At 47.8% G+C, this 14,488-nt stretch overlaps 1 pseudogene across 1 annotated transcript in view; it reads right to left on the reverse strand.

The window, feature by feature from the left end:
* LOC310796364 (E3 ubiquitin-protein ligase TRIM8-like) overlaps positions 1 to 12,593 on the reverse strand; it is a 20,286-nt pseudogene extending 7,693 nt beyond the window's left edge. Inside the window, exons 1-2 of the transcript XR_014553968.1 lie at positions 12,325 to 12,593; positions 11,007 to 11,621 (exon numbers count right to left, since the gene is read on the reverse strand). The product of XR_014553968.1 is annotated as an E3 ubiquitin-protein ligase TRIM8-like (transcript). The remainder of the gene's footprint in view (positions 1 to 11,006; positions 11,622 to 12,324) is intronic.
* Positions 12,594 to 14,488: the final 1,895 nt, after the last annotated feature.

The raw sequence follows: 14,488 nt of genomic DNA on the forward strand, positions 1-14,488 counted from the left end.
TTTTTAATGAACTGCTCCTGCATGGGAAAGCAGGTAGGCTTTTTAATGAACTGTTCCTGCATGGGAAAGCAGGTAGGCTTTTTAATGAACTGTTCCTGCATGGGAAAGCAGGTAGGCTTTTTAATGAACTGTTCCTGCATGGGAAAGCAGGTAGGCTTTTTAATGAACTGTTCCTGCATGGGAAAGCAGGTAGGCTTTTTAATGAACTGTTCCTGCATGGGAAAGCAGGTAGGCTTTTTAATGAACTGTTCCTGCATGGGAAAGCAGGTAGGCTTTTTAATGAACTGTTCCTGCATGGGAAAGCAGGTAGGCTTTTTAATGAACTATTCCTGCATGGGAAAGCAGGTAGGCTTTTTAATGAACTGCTCCTGCATGGGAAAGCAGGTAGGCTTTTTAATGAACTGTTCCTGCATGGGAAAGCAGGTAGGCTTTTTAATGAACTGTTCCTGCATGGGAAAGCAGGTAGGCTTTTTAATGAACTGCTCCTGCGTGGGAAAGCACGTAGGCTTTTTAATGAACTGCTCCTGCATGGGAAAGCAGGTAGGCTTTTTAATGAACTGTTCCTGCATGGGAAAGCAGGTAGGCTTTTTAATGAACTATTCCTGCATGGGAAAGCAGGTAGGCTTTTTAATGAACTGTTCCTGCATGGGAAAGAAAGGCACTATGCCCAAATAAGAGAAACGCCGCTGTCATGGCAACAAAGCACTTGTGTATGTATTTCTATGCGAAAGCTAATGTGTGTGTGTGAGAGAGAGAGAGAGAGAGACAGAGAGAGAGAGAGAGAGAGAGAGAGAGAGAGTGCACAAGCGGGTGGTGGTGGGGGTCTCTCTACCCCTCTCTCTGCTTTCTCATTTTGCCACACATGCATGGCTCCCATTGTTTGCCCTGGCCTCCGTGTCAGTGACAGATTGTCATGTGTGTGTGCATAACGCCCGGCCGGGGTCCGCGCTCGCTCGCCCTCCCTCCCCGCCACTGTGTGTGTGTGTGTCAGTGCAGACAGAGAGAGAGAGAGAGAGAGAGAGAGAGAGAGAGAGAGAGAGAGAGCAGAGGCACAGTGCTGTGGGGGGCTCTCTGCTTGCACATGCCAAGAAGCAGGCAGAATGGGAAGTGAGAAAGACATACAAAAAGAGAGACGCGGAGGCAACGGAGAGAGAGAGAGTTCCAAACAAAAAGGGGAGATAGGGAGAGAGAGGAGGACATTCCTGCGGTCTCTAGTGAGTGGGTCTCACTCAGTGTAGCTAACGTTGTGGTATCACAGCAACGGCCCTCTTCAGCTGCTTACAGCACTCATCGTGAGTCCTACAACACACAACAACTGGCCACTTCCTCCAGTAGCCACTATGCTAAAGTCACACGGCTATATGCTAACGAACGACACCATACTACGACAAGTCAACACTTGCCTCTCGTCGCTACACAAAACATGACCAAACCCCAAATTATATATGACTGTGGTTCTCAACGTGGGGTCCCGGGGACCAGCGGGGGTCCTTGAGGGGTTCAGGGGGGTCCCCACTACTCCACACAGGAACATTATGAATGGTTAAACTACACCGTTATTTCATTTATAAGAAGTTAATTCAATTACAGAGAATGTAGGAGAATGATTATTCTGATAGTGTCTCTGTTATCTCTACCTACCTACTAGGGGTGGGGGAAAAAATCGATTCACCTAAGTATCGCGATTTTTAATGTCACGATTTTTTGAATCGATCGTTTATTCCAGAATCGATAATCGCAAAAAAAGTCAGCATGCCAGACGCCGCCTACTGGTTTACTAGTGGTTTTATTACTTTATTAGTTAGTCTGAAGTAATAATTACACTTCAGGGTTAAAGTGGGTGCATCTCATTGTAAAATTGGACTTCAAACGGCCCAAATCTGGCTTCAAACGGCCCAAATTGGGCTTCAAACGGCCCAAATTTCACGCGCGTCGGCCCATATCGGCCTGGCCTGCTTGGTATCTAATGCCCGGCCTGAATTATGATCCCAGTCCGCCCCTGTTTTTAACTATATCGCCCAGCCCTACTCATGATATATAATATACAGTCTCTAGTGTATGATTCAACTTTTCCCATGTTCTAATCTAGTGTAAAAAAGCAAACAAACTGAAAAAATAAAAGAAAAAAATAAACAAAAATCGCAATAAATCGTAATATCGAATCGCAATAATCGTAGAATCGCAATACTTAAGAATCGCAATATAAATCGAATCGGCACCCAAGAATCGTGATAGTATCGAATCGGGAGATCAGTGAATCGCCACAGCCCTACTACCTACCAGATAGTCATGCAGTTGTGGACAAAATCATAATCGAACAATCAAAAAATATTCTCAGATTTGGGTCCAAGACAGAAAATCTCATCATCACTGATATGAAAACACCACCCAATGCATAACAGACTTTCAATGTTTGATTGTTTGCGCATTTCTTCATAGTCTGACTGGTGACTGCACATGTATCAGAGTGTGCTACTCTACTGCACATGTATCAGAGATGTGCTACTCTACAGCTCCTCCCAGATCGGCAGAGGGGGCGGAGCAACGACCGGGACAGCAGGGGGAATTGGCAAAGTACAATTGGGGAGAAAATGGGAGAAAAATCTGAAAATAAATAAATAAATACAATACAATAAAATACAATAAAACAAATTGAGGGGTGCAGACACCAGGCAGCCACAGTCCCCAAGGAGGCTGTTCCTCGACTGTCCTTCTCTTCTTACCCTCCCACTCACGTTTTCATAACCACTTATATATATATATACACATAACCCCCTCTCTCTTTATGTCACTTGATATTTATCAATATCGATTTCCGAAACCCCCTCCTCCCAAACCCAGTCTGTCACCGTGTCTCTAAGTGAGCTCCGTGCATAATATCCTACATCAATATTAATGTAATCCTATGTCACGCGCTCACGACACGTCCTGCATCTCTACCACATCTACCGCACGATATCTTTCCCAGAGTCGTGTCTATAGAAGAGACATCTCCATTCACTCCAATGGACCCGTTTTTTTTACTCTCAAGAGTTCCAAGAAGTAAGGTCCTGGATTAAGCAGCACTGTCGAGTTGCAGCAAAATGAACAGTTTGTGTTGTACTTTCAAAGATTTTTTTTTAAATAATCAAATTGTACATTATCAGCTTTATTTTAGCATTCAAACTTAGCGCGAGCCCCCCTTCCTGGCTGTTCATTGGCTACTGAGTCGCGCATTTTGGTCCTCCGCTGACGCCACTCTCTCTACTAGATTGCTCTGATCTTTCCTATACACACACAAACCAAGCAACCTGATTGGTGAACTGTGCCGATAATTCCCATGAAGAATCGTTACTTTATAGGCTTCCATGCTAACGCTTGTAGTAAGCAGGGAGTCAGCTGACTGTCTTTCTCCGTTTCTCCTGTTTATTTGTTATTCTTATTTGAATGGATGGATACTGTACGACACACAGTACACATGCATTGGTAAGCAGCACTAGTGTCCTCTAGAGAGAGAGTGGCGTCAGCGGAGGACCAAAATGCGAGACTCATTAGCCAATGAACAGCCAGGAACGGGTCTCGCGCTACTTTTGCATGCTAAAATAAAGCTGATAATGTACAATTTGATTCAAGGGATGAAAAACCCTTTCAGAGTACAACACAAACTGTCTATTTTGCTGCAACTCGACAGTGCTGCTTAATCCAGGACCTTACTTCCTGGAACTCTTGAGGGTAAAAAACTGGTCCATTGGAGTGAATGGAGATGTCGGGACTCTTCTATCTACACGGCTCTGGTAAGCACCATTATATAAATCATTGTTTAAAAGCTCGTCTGGTGAACATCTTCTCAGCTTATTGCCATCGTCATGAACGTCTCAGAACGTCTCAGAACGTCTCATGAACGTCTGTAAGCGAGGTGGCCTCACAGTGTTGGGCAGTTGCGCATTACTCAGCAGCAACGTGTTGTTACCCCTTTCCCCCAGTAACGGCTAGTGTAAGGGATTACAATTTACGAAACAGTCATTAGATTACAGTTACTAATCCAAGTAACTTCAAGTTACTGCGTTACTTCCTCCAGCTAAAACGAAGTGTGGAGATAGGTCTGGCTATATGTGAGACTACTGCGTTGCCAGAACAGGATTCGTTTTTTAAATTCAGATATAAAGTCTGCAGTTTGGTTGATGTTTGACTCCTCCTTCTCTAAGGTGAATTATTGTTCCAATAAAGTAGATTCAGTAAAAGGAGCTGGATAAACAGATACATCATTTTCTCTGAAGGGGGCGGGGGAGGGGTAGCTAAAGTAATATAGTAATGTAACGTAACTAATTACTTTTCATACCTAGTAATAAGTAAAGTCATTGTATTACTTTTTAAAGAAGTAACTTAATAGACTTCCTGAGTACCTTGCCCAACATCCAGGCACAGCTCGTCTGTTCCTGGATGCTTCCGCTCTGCTATCTTCCTCATTTTGCCATGCTTCCTCCAGTCCGCCCTTTGTCTTATTGTGCGCCTGAAATAGCGAGAGGGGAACGTTCACAACCGTCTGTTCACAACTGGCTGTTCAGAACTGTCTGTCTGAACGTTCACAACCGTCTGTTCACAACTGTCTGTTCAGAACTGTCTGTTCAGAACTGTCTGTCTGAACGTTCAGAACTGTGTGTCTGAACGTTCACAACCGTCTGTTCACAACTGTCTGTTCAGAACTGTCTGTTCAGAACTGTCTGTCTGAACGTTCACAACTGTGTGTCTGAACGTTCACAACCGTCTGTTCACAACCGTCTGTTCAGAACTGTCTGTTCAGAACTGTCTGTCTGAACGTTCAGAACTGTCTGCTCAGAACTGTCTGTCTGAACGTTCACAACTGTCTGTTCAGAACTGTCTGTCTGAACGTTCACAACTGTCTGTTCAGAACTGTCTGTCTGAACGTTCACAACTGTCTGTTCAGAACTGTCTGTCTGAATGTTCAGAACTGCCTGTTCAGAACTGTCTGTCTGAATGTTCAGAACTGCCTGTTCAGAACTGTCTGTCTGAATGTTCACAACTGTCTGTTCAGAACTGTCTGTCTGAATGTTCAGAACTGCCTGTTCAGAACTGTCTGTCTGAATGTTCAGAACTGCCTGTTCAGAACTGTCTGTCTGAATGTTCAGAACTGTCTGCTCAGAACTGTCTGTCTGAATGTTCAGAACTGTCTGTTCAGAACTGTCTGTCTGAACGTTCACAACTGTCTGTTCAGAACTGTCTGTCTGAATGTTCAGAACTGTCTGCTCAGAACTGTCTGTCTGAATGTTCAGAACTGCCTGTTCAGAACTGTCTGTCTGAACGTTCACAACTGTCTGTTCAGAACTGTCTGTCTGAATGTTCAGAACTGTCTGTTCAGAACTGTCTGTCTGAACGTTCAGAACTGTCTGCTCAGAACTGTCTGTCTGAATGTTCAGAACTGTCTGTTCAGAACTGTCTGTCTGAACGTTCACAACTGTCTGTTCAGAACTGTCTGTCTGAATGTTCAGAACTGTCTGTTCAGAACTGTCTGTCTGAACGTTCACAACTGTCTGCTCAGAACGGTCTGTCTGAACGTTCACAACTGTCTGTTCAGAACTGTCTGTCTGAACGTTCACAACTGTCTGCTCAGAACTGTCTGTCTGAATGTTCAGAACTGTCTGTTCAGAACTGTCTGTCTGAACGTTCACAACTGTCTGTTCAGAACTGTCTGTCTGAATGTTCAGAATTGTCTGCTCAGAACTGTCTGTCTGAACGTTCACAACTGTCTGTTCAGAACTGTCTGTCTGAACGTTCACAACTGTCTGTTCAGGACGGTCTGAACGTTCAGAAGTCTGTCTGAACATTCACAACTGTCTGTCTGAACGTTCACAAGCGTCTGTCTGAACGTTCACAACTGTCTTTTCAGAACTGTCTGTCTGAACGTTCACAACTGTCTGTTCAGAAGTCTGTCTGAACGTTCAGAAGTCTGTCTGAACGTTCACAACCGTCTGTCTGAACGTTCACAAGCGTCTGTCTGCAGTCTCTCTAGCAGCATGAAAGCCTACCTTTATCAAGATCACTTTCCCCACTGTCCTATTTAGGCCTCTAGACAGCCAGCAGGAAGCTCATGTTTAAATGAACAGCCTGGGGCTCAATGAACACAGAGTCTCTTTCACAATCAACTGACAACTATTCCCCACGTCTGATGTCACTGGACGGCCCTCAGCATTCTGCACAACTGACTCACTCAAACCCAGATACCAGAAGCAGCCACGGCCTTGAGCCACGGTTTCCTGCCGGGGGTTCCTGAGAAACCCAAGGTGAGGCTGTGTGTGGTGGGTGGGCTCCTCCCCTGCCTGTCCCAGCCAGGGATGAAATGACTATTATAGGACTCTTCCTTTCCCCCTCCTGAGATGACGATTGCCTACTGAAGGTCACTGTGAAGGTCTCGCTGGAGAGCCAAAGATAACCATAAAGATATCCACATAGCAACATCGGTCGTTTGCTTCTTTGTTGATCCCATAAGCAGCTCGAGGGCTGCCAGGGGAATTCAAATCCTTTCACCAAAATAGACCCGCAGCTCATCTCCGAGGAGAAGACCAACGTCACCGTGAGGAGCGATGCGAAGAAACTCTGGCCTCAAATGACTTCGTCTCGCTGGCCGGCCTCCTCTCTCCCTTCCGTCCGAGGAGTCTGGCGCCGCAGGTCTCCATAGTGGGATTGCGATGGGCGGCGCTTAGCGGCAGTGCCCTTGGAAAATAGTTTCAAACAATCCAACTTGCCGTTTTCAGCGTGTAGCGACGAGCTAGCGTGTAGGTTTCTGCCGTTAGCTTGCTAGCTAGTTAGCGTTGTTGTTTTCACTGAGGCGGCAGGGCACTGTTTACAGCGACACACGGGGAGGAGGGAGCGGAAGCCGCTCTGATTGACATGGTCGGAGCCAATGACAGAGCTTGTAATAATGCCGGAAGCGGACATCCGGCTGCCACCGAAACAGTCGCTCAAATGGGAGAGCAGAGTAGAGCAGGGGAGGGTTTATCCCAGTTATGGAGACCTGCGGCGCCAGACTCCTCGGACGGAAGGGAGAGGAGGCTGGCCAGCGAGACTACAAATGACTTGAACTTAATGTCCCAGTGTACGCTGGAGTGTAACTTCTCGCTCAATGCCATGTTGATCCATGGTAGACTTTGTTCTGTGGGTACGGGTCCTCGCGTGGACACCGTTAGCTGAAAAGACCTGTATGTAATGGGTCATTCCATTTGTACTGGGAGCTGGGGATTTCACAGTTCAAAGGTCAGGAATGCCCCCATGTGACGTCACCTGCCCTTGGATCTTCTCCACTGAACTCGGGGGAGCCTCACCAAAATCCAAGATGGCAGCTCTGTCATCTGCCCTGGGGGGCGGGGGGGCCGGGGGCTGGGACAGAAGAGGAACACCTCTGGACTCAACCAAGCTCCAAGTTCTGCTTCTGAAAATTGAGGCCAATGCAGAAGTACCAAAAAACTGCAGTTCCTCGAATGGTCACTTGAGGCTGGCTCCGAAAGGGAGTCGTTAGCCATTCACCCCATGTGTTAAAATGCCCGACTTTATAGCGGAAATCAACATGTTCAATACAGCATGATGTTCAAAAAGCAGACTATGTTTTGGGGCGTGATTGACAGCCGATCACAGACCAATAGCAGCGGCTCTGTGGGAAACGTGCGCTAGCTGTGCGAGAACCAAAATGGCAGCGGCCAAAATGCCAAAACCCGAGGCTTCAAAACGGGGAGTCCACAAACCACTGGGTGACGTCACTCTCACCATGTCCATCTTCTTCTTTGACAGTCCAGACCCAGCCCAGTCCACCCACCCTGACCACACCCCCAGCCAGCTACCCCAGCGTCTATGACGAGACAACAGACTGTCTCTATGGACCCAGCCCAGTCCACCCACCCTTCCCCGTGTGTCACAGCCAGGCAGGGAGGAGACAGGAGAGGAGCAGAGAGAGACTGCCAGGAACTCTGACTCCTGGATGACTCGATTTACCCTACCAACAGACAGTTTTGTGTGCGTGTGTGTGTGTGTGTGTGTGCGTGTGTGTGTGTGTGTGTGTGTGTGGAGAGCAGCAGCAGCAGCAGCAGCTGTGGAAAGGGCTGAACAGACAGCTTTTGTCCCAATAATAGCTTTGAACCGGAGCAACAGTTGCAATAAAGACTTTTAAGAGATGTGGAACTTTGCGATCCACACACTGGAGGATCCACACACTGGAGAGACACGCTGCGCGCCGCGCGGCCATAACATCCTGAAGGGGAATTACACCACCGTCACCATATCAACAAGGCAGCATGACAGATGCTAAAAGCCATCGGATTCTTCTCACTCCCGGTCTGCCGCCCCTCCACAGACCTGACGGGGAGGGGAGGGAGGGAGGGAGGGGAGGGAGGGAGGGGAGGGGAGGGAGGGAGGGAGGGAGGGAGGGGCAGAGCGATCTAGGAAGAGAGTGGAGCGTCAGTTGGAGTGAACGGAGATGTCGTAACTCTTCTATATACATGGCTCTGGGAAGAGGGAAGCGATGTGCACGAGGCAGCGTGGGCGGCTGTATCACACCTAGACACTTATATTAGACTTGTGAAAATAGAACAAAGTGAACAATCCAAACCTATAGAATCTGAGGCATCTCTCTCTCTCTCCCTTTAGCCATACATTGACTACATAGAGCCATGATACATTGACTACATAGAGCCATGACTACATAGACTCTATGTAGTCATGGCTCTATGTAGTCAATGTATCATGGCTCTATGTCATAGAGCCATGATACATTGACTACATAGAGCCATGACTACATAGAGCCATGATACATTGACTACATAGAGCCCTGATACATTGACTACATAGAGCCATGGTACATTGACTACATAGAGCCATGATACATTGACAACATCCACCCTGAACACAATGACAGAATGTATGACTATTTTGGTCATGGGTTTCATATATAAACATCTAAAAGCAAAAGTCTTATCAGATGGGGGACCCTGGGACAGAATCTTATCATACGGGGGCCGGGGTCCGCGGTCTAATTTGTATCAGTTTAGGGGCCCTTGACAAATGAAGAAGTTTGTGTAATTCCATACTACTTGTACGCTACAGTATTAGTGTTAAAGTTAATCCATTAAACAGGCTATGAGCACTTCTGCCAGTGTATATTCTTTGCTTATTGATAAATCCTGAAACCATTCCCAGAACTGATTTGAGACGTGCATGAGCAAAGCAGACCACATTTGGATGTGGAAGCGGCCCGCCCCCGCAGCATGTAATCATCATTTCCGGTGGCTAGATTGCATCACAGCACGTAGCCTATCCCACAGCACCCCAGGGCATAGCCAGGCCCGGTAATGTGAAGGCGTGGTATGGAGTGGGTGGTACGATCAAGGCCAGAAGCACTGTGTCATCATGTGTGCATGTGTCTGTGGTGTTTATGTGTGTAGCCTACGTGTGCGTGCATGTGTCTGTGGTGGTATGTGTGTAGCCTACGTGTGTGTGCATGTGTCTGTGGTGTTTATGTGTGTAGCCTACGTGTGTGTGCATGTGTCTGTGGTGTTTATGTGTGTAGCCTACGTGTGTGTGCATGTGTCTGTGGTGGTATGTGTGTAGCCTACGTGTGTGTGCATGTGTCTGTGGTGGTATGTGTGTAGCCTAGGTGTGTGTGCATGTGTCTGTGGTGTTTATGTGTGTAGCCTACGTGTGTGTGCATGTGTCTGTGGTGGTATGTGTGTAGCCTACGTGTGTGTGCATGTGTCTGTGGTGGTATGTGTGTAGCCTACGTGTGTGTGCATGTGTCTGTGGTGGTATGTGTGTAGGCTATGTGTGTGTGCATGTGTCTGTGGTGGTATGTGTGTAGCCTATGTGTGTGTGCATGTGTCTGTAGTGGTATGTGTGTAGCCTATGTGTGTGTGCATGTGTCTGTGGTGGTATGTGTGTAGCCTATGTGTGTGTGCATGTGTCTGTGGTGGTATGTGTGTAGCCTATGTGTATGTGCATGTGTCTGTAGTGGTATGTGTGTAGCCTATGTGTGTGTGCATGTGTCTGTGGTGGTATGTGTGTAGCCTATGTGTGTGTGCATGTGTCTGTGGTGGTATGTGTGTAGCCTATGTGTGTGTGCATGTGTCTGTGGTGTTTATGTGTGTAGCCTACGTGTGTGTGCATGTGTCTGTAGTGGCATGTGTGTGTGTAGCCTATGTGTGTGTGCATGTGTCTGTAGTGGTATGTGTGTAGCCTATGTGTGTGTGCATGTGTCTGTAGTGGTATGTGTGTAGCCTATGTGTGTGTGCATGTGTCTGTAGTGGTATGTGTGTAGCCTATGTGTGTGTGCATGTGTCTGCTCTATCCGTGCACCCTGGAGGGTGGCTTCCACCTGTCCAGTCCTTTCACATCAGTTCAGATTAAAGGAGGAGGAGCCGAGGAGGACTGCTGAACTGCGAGGAGTGTTCGCTTCCCCCGACATTCAAACTAAATTCCACAGGAGAAAGGGTGGATTACGAACAAGAATGGTGGACAGATCGAGGGAGTGAAGTCTATTTGCCCAACCCTTTGACACTGACAGCCACCTGCCTTAGAGTTGATAGTCTGTCGGTACCATAGACTGTATAAAAGACATGGACAGAGTGCGCGCAACGCCACCCATTGGTTTGTGGATGTTTTGAAGCCTCTAGTTGCCGCGGCCATCTTGGTTTTCGGGGCAGCTCGCGCGAGACTGGGGGTTTCCTAGCCTGGGTAAAGCCAGCCTCCACGTGACCTCTATGTGCTATCGAAGAAACGTATGTTACAGGCGTAGCCTGTGACATCACGTTGAAGGCTGGGTTCACGTGAAAACCACTCTGCGAATTGTGTTTCTGATCACATTTGATGCCTACAATAGGCCATGCTGTGTCTCCCTGTGCCTTTGTTTTGGGTTTAAAACCATTCGTTTAAAAGAGTGAGTGAGTGAGTGACTGAGTGAGTGAGTGAGTGAGTGACTGAGTAGGTCTCATTGGCTCAGTGGGCGGGCGGGGTGGTGCAGTGGACCGTACCTGCATCAGCGTGCGCTGCGTCTCCACATCGCAGACCGTGTGCCGCTGGCTGGAGCAGCGGGAGATGCAGCAGAACGGACAGAGAGCCAGCTGCTCGTCCTCACAGTGGAGCAGGCGGTACTCCTCGTGCTTGGGGCAGGTCCAGGCCCTCAGCTCGTCCGCGTCCACCAGCAGGTGACCCGGGGCGCCGCACGGCTGCTGCAGGTGTGTCTGGATGTGCGCCTGGCAGCAGGGCTCCTTGCAGCGCAGGCACACCTTCTGCACGGGCAGCGGCGGGCCCCGTCGACAGAGGACACAGTGCAGCGCGGCGGGGACCTTCTCCGTGTTCAGGGCGTTGAACTGCTCCACGATGTTGGCCAGCTTGATGTTCTTCTCCAGCGCGGGCTTCTGCTCGTACTCGTGGTTGCACTCGGGACAGCGCACCCCCGCCGCCTCTTTGGCCCACGCCTCGGAGATGCAACCGCGGCAGAAGTTGTGCTTGCATGGCAGCTGGATGGGCTCGTCGAAAACGTTCAGGCAAATGGGACACAGGAGCTCCTCTTCAAAGCAGTTCTTCCAGCTCTCAGAGTCGTCCATGACTTCTTATTCAGTCCAAATGGATGTCCTGTGCTGTGTCTGAAGGGGGGGGGAATTACAATTAGTTTCAGAATATGAGGAACTGATTTCTCTGAGCTCCTTTTGAAATATAATCCGCCCCCTCATAAAAAAAAAAAAAAAAAACTCATGAGAAATAGAAAATTGCCCTGTAGTTACGGTTTCAACCTGACATCTCGAGTTGGTACAGACAGCTGTGGGACAAACAGCCCACTCACAGGTGACGAAACTCAGTTGCACAGTAGGCTTACAGGAAACCTACTGATTATTACAGCAAATAGCAAATCTTGCCTTAGTAGCCTAGAGAGGCGATGGCTCTCCTATCAAACAGTTCATAATATAATACTCAAAGCGACAGAAATGCCACTGAACTGCCTATCGAATAGCCGACAGCAGACTCTCTGTAATCCATAACAGCAGCATATTATGGGATAAATTAGATCGATTTCTCGTTTAGGGCTGGATTCTGGTCACAGCCGCGTCTCGATACGGTCGGGCTTGTGTTGTTGTGGCGTTTAAAAGCAAGTGACAACTTGCTTACAGAATAAAACCCCGGACTGTGGAAACGAGACTAGTTTTGCCCCATAAAAGATCACACACACACACACAGCAGGCTACCTTCTCTTTAACTCGACCTCACTGCTGACTAGACTGTTAATGATCGATCTGAGCGGCCTAATCAGCCATTTTAGATTGAATTCTATTAAATGAAAAGCAACCTTACCAACTATTTATTTTTCCATGTCGTCCGTCGGTCGGCAGAGTCCGGGTGCACCTAACGCTATAAACGTTGGTTTGATCCAGGTCCTCTGGTGGTGAGATTAGAGCCGCTGTTCCGACAGCTCAGCCCCGGGTGGATTATCGCAGTGTCCCTGCTCGCTGCTGGTGCTCGGCTGGCTTTAGTTTTCCCATGGACTCTGGACTGATATTTAAAGGCTCGCCCCAGCAGCAGCAGGCAGAATGGAACTCGGGAGGAGGGAGCCCATTGCTCTCTCTCTCTCTCTCTCGCACCGACTGCCCCCCTCCTCCTCCTATACCCGGGACCCGTCACAGAGCGGATACATAAACGGGGAGGAGCCATAGACTGTATAATAAATAGGGAGGAGCCGAAGGGAGGAGGGACCTTTCACCCCGCTTTTTGTCATGGGGCCGTAAACCACGGAACCAGAATCAACACCGGAAGGACGTGTGCCAAAAAACGTATTTGTTGCCGTTAGCTTGACGTCTCTTTCCTCGATTAATTGTCTGATTCAAAGCTTCTGTATTGGCTTAAAATATGTGAGATTGTGAATCCGCAATGTTTCTAAAAGAACTTCTTCAAAAACTTCGTTCGGTACGTCCATCTTTTGTTTTGTTGTTTGCCGTTCTGATACTTGTGTCAAATTGTCAAGTTAACGTAAAAGTTGACGAGCTAGAAACGCTGCTCTTCCTGTCTAGGGCGGAACCAGGTAGGGTGACAAAATCAATTTTCTCGCCGAGAAGAGCCTGGTGACGCGAGGTTAAGCTTCTGGCATACTCTTCGCGCACGCACTGGAGGCGGGGCTCAGAGGAGGGCGCGCGCACTCTGCGCAGGCCAAAACAGAACATACTCAGTGCGCAGCTCCAGGCTCCAGGCAGTCTGAATGAAATTGAATGTAACGTTCCCAATTCTATGTATTAAATTATAAAAAACGACCCCTCCACATTTGGGAAGGCTAAGCCACACAACTAGTTCGTTATAATCGAACAGCATGCTTTGAAGGCGACTTTACGACGGTGAGGACTCAATCACAGCAGATATCCGCTGATAGCCTACCACGGAGATCTCAGGCACAGGCAGCAAAACCGACGCGCTGATAGAAAAATCTCCATGGACGCGCCGCGCTGCGCTCAGGCCTCAACCCCCGACACGCCCCGTGCGATGTCGTCATAATCGCCGTGCGCCCTATGCGCTTGGCTGGGCGCGAAGAGTATGCCAGAAGCTTTAGAAGGGAACCGAACGCGCACAGCAAACTCTAGCGGTGAAACGGTAAATGACAGGATACAACACACTTATGATCACTAGCTGGTTCCCGAAGTGGGGTCCTCCTCCTGACTGGGACTGGGACCTCCCCAGGGACCCCGTGAGGACATTGTTGGGTTCCGCAACATTTTTGAGAAATTATTTCTTAATTTCTTTTATTGGCCGAATGAAAAATGCATGAATTTGGCAGTGTTTTGAATACTTTTCTAGTAGACAAATTATGCAGTTTCCACTACTAAATCATAACCCACACAATATATCTTCTCATTTGCGGATGTGGGGGAGTTTGATCAAGTGGTGATCTGATCTGTGAGCTAATATGCAACTATATAACTATATATAATAATAATAATAATAATACAAAATAAATAAATAAAATTCAACTATATATGTGCCCACACATGAAGTTTAGGCATCTACACAGCGAGATAATGCACTGGTGGACTGGATACATATTACATTTCTGCCTTTATATTCACTACCATAGTGGAACGTTCTCTAATGCACAATACATAGTATATAAAGCGTTCCGTTCAGTTATGTTTACAAGCATGTCTCAGAGGGCTTTACATAGCATCTGCACAGTCATATAGGCTACATCATATATATACACACAAATACAGTACCACACCTGTTTATATAGCCTACATTGCTATTACAAACACAGCATATCTTTCGACTGTGCATGGGAGGAAACCGGAGCACCCAGAGGAAACCCACGCAAACAGGGGGAGAACATGCAAACTCCACACAGAAAAGACAGAGGGATTCAAACTCACGACCGTCTTGCTTTGAGGCCACGGTGCTGCTAAAAACACTGAGCCACCGTGCCAGGCCGTTCATATTCTTGCAATAGTGTGGGGACATGAGTGTAATAAGTCAGCCT

Source organism: Poromitra crassiceps, assembly GCF_964638095.1.
Source record: "Poromitra crassiceps genome assembly, chromosome: 22".
Lineage (NCBI taxonomy): Eukaryota > Metazoa > Chordata > Actinopteri > Beryciformes > Melamphaidae > Poromitra > Poromitra crassiceps.